This window comes from Oryctolagus cuniculus, chromosome 2 (genome assembly GCF_051225735.1).
Source record: "Oryctolagus cuniculus isolate XC-2025 breed Fujian yellow rabbit chromosome 2, ASM5122573v1, whole genome shotgun sequence".
Taxonomy (NCBI): Eukaryota; Metazoa; Chordata; class Mammalia; order Lagomorpha; family Leporidae; genus Oryctolagus; species Oryctolagus cuniculus.
The window spans coordinates 142,797,706-142,800,386 of NC_142868.1; the positions used below are offsets into that span (position 1 = coordinate 142,797,706).

General features: G+C 44.1%; 1 pseudogene; it reads left to right on the forward strand.

Moving 5' to 3' along the window:
• The first annotated feature begins 839 nt into the window (after nucleotides 1-839).
• On the forward strand, nucleotides 840-1,467 carry LOC127488474 (U2 small nuclear ribonucleoprotein B'' pseudogene; annotated as a pseudogene).
• The last annotated feature ends 1,214 nt before the right edge of the window (nucleotides 1,468-2,681 follow it).

Below are 2,681 nucleotides of genomic sequence, written 5' to 3' on the forward strand. Positions count from 1 at the left end.
TTCTGGATTTTATGAAATGCGTTACTCATAAAGAGACTCCCAACCCTTCCCTCCACAGTGACCTGGAATACTGCAGGTAGCAACTGAAGGGGTGCTTCGCTCAGTGGTGCCAACGCTGGAATCCCTCTGTCCCCTGTTCTCTAACTCTTTGACCCTGCCCCTTCCCTACAGTTCCTCTTCACATTCTCAGTGACAAAGCATGAACTGCCTTATATATGCATGCATAGGTGCTGACCGATGCTGACCTGCGTGTAGGGGTGCTTGGTAGAAAGGGTCTACACTGTGTACAGTAACTGGACAACAAATGCCCTCTTTCATATGTAAGCTTTGCATATTGGTTGCCTTTCATCCCACATGAGACAGCTGTTTTCCAGCTTTTCATTTAACTGTAGCATAGAGTATCATTTGAACACAACGTACTCTATTAGAGAAAGACACTCATTTTTTCCTATAACCAACAGAACAAATCAATGTTACATAGTGTCAAATTTCTATTAATAGGGTTTCATGCAAAAAATAGAAATGGGGTGATGCTGCTACCTTGCTGGGTGAGAAAAGAAATATTAAGTCTCAACTCTGAATGAGCTGAGTGATTCTTTATTAACTGAATTCAAGTCTGAGAAAGAATGGACAAAGCAGGCCATTTCTTCTTACTGTCAAGTGAATTCAGGGAGTCTTTGTTGGGTATACTGACCTGGCAATAGGATTTTAGGGATGACTGAAATGGTGGGATTGGCCATCAAGCAGTCCAGCAGGATATCTGGAACTGCGGTCAACCAAATTCTGCAGAACTGTCAGAAGGCATTGGCCCCAGGCCATTTGAACGTTTTAATCCAAATATGGATGTTAGACCAAATCATACACTTAGATCAATAACATGAATGACATAATTAAAAAAGAATATTCGAAGAGATCACTGCACACCCTGTTTCCTATTCAGTTTGGCCATGTGGTAGATAGGGTGACTTTAAAGACCTTGAAGATGAGATCCTTTGTCATACTTAAGGAACTGGGCTTATCCACAAATGGTTTGAGGCAGCTATAAGGATTTCAATTTTACTGTAAACCAATACAAATCAGGTATGCAAAAACAGATTCTGATATAACATGTAAAACACATGACCCTTTTGCTGGCAAAGAAAATAGCCAAAGCTCTCAAACAGGCTGTAACAACAGAAAGCCTGGTCAATAACACTCAGTTCAGCTAATAACCAAGGGACTTCAGGACCAAAACTTCAGGGGCAGCGTTACCCTCCAATTCCTTAATAAGTTACCAGAAGGGACTAATGAGCTGATGTTATCAGTGCTGTTAATCAGTCCCCTGATTTTAAGGAAGGATGTTTAGTACTTCGAAGGCCTGGTGTTGCTTGCATTGAATTTGAGAAGGATGGGCAAGCTGGAGCTGCCAGGGATGATCTCAAGGCTTCAAGGTCCCATGCCACGTAAATCACCTATGCCAAGGTGTAACTCGAGCACATGGCATTATTTGTAGTGTTTGCTTTGATAACACTTAGTAGGGGGAAGTGAAAGTGAAATTTTGGGGAAGGACTTAAATAATCTAGTCTTTCTGTAGCACTAGTGAACTATGAAATGTGAATGCCTTAATTCTGTGCAATAAGCTTTTATTTGTATGCCCCTCTCTACATTCCAAAGGGCAGTGGGCATGTCCATGTGTATCATAGAGAACTTTTTGTGAATGATATATTAAGGACCAAAGGACATTTTTTTTAGTAAAGATTTACTTATTTATTTGAAAGGCACAGTTACAGAGACAGAGGTGGGGGGAGAGAAAGAGAAAGAGATCTTTCATCTGCTGGTTCACTCCCTAAATGCCTGCAATGGCTGAGGCTGAGCCAGGCCAAAGCCAGGAGCCTGGAACTCTATCTGGGTCTCCCACATGGATGGCAGGGACCCAGACACTTGGGCCATCATCCACTGCTTTCCCAGGAGCATTAGCATGGAGGTAGAACAAAAATGGGACAGCCTGGACTTGAACTGGTGCTCATGTGTGTTGCCAGCATCACAGGTGAGGCTTACCAGCTGTACCACAATGCCAGCACTGAATGATACATTAAGGTTGAATGTTGGGGCCGGCACTGGGGCGTGGCAGGTCAAGCCATCCAATGGAAGATTAGCAAGCCATTACCAGAGAGCTGGATCAGAAGAGGAGCAGCACGAAGATTCTGGTGCTGCAGGCAGTGGCTTAACCTGCTTGTGCTGCAGAGCAAGTTCCCCTCCCCCATCATTATTTTAAGGTGATAAGAAATGCAATGTGAAGGCTGGCATTGTGGCATAGCAGGTTAATCCTCTGCCTGCAGTGCCAGCATTCCATATGGGTGCTGGTTCAAGTCCCGGTTGTACCACTTCCCATCAGCTCCCTGCTGGTGTGCCTGGGAAAGTAGAGGAAGACGGCCCCTGCAACCATGTAGCAGAGCTAGAAGCAGATCCTGACTTCTGGCTTTGGTCTGGCCCAGCCCTGGCCGTTGCAGCCATTTGGGGAGTGAACCAGTGGATGGAAGACCTCTCTCCTTTCTTTGTATCTCTGCATTTCAAATAAATAAATAAATCTTTAAAAAGAAAAAGAAATGCAATGCAGCAAAAAGGTTCAGATTGCAAATCAGGCAGTCTAGAACAAGTCCTGCTTTCTTGAAGTGGAAATGTTGACCTTGTGACCACAGGAA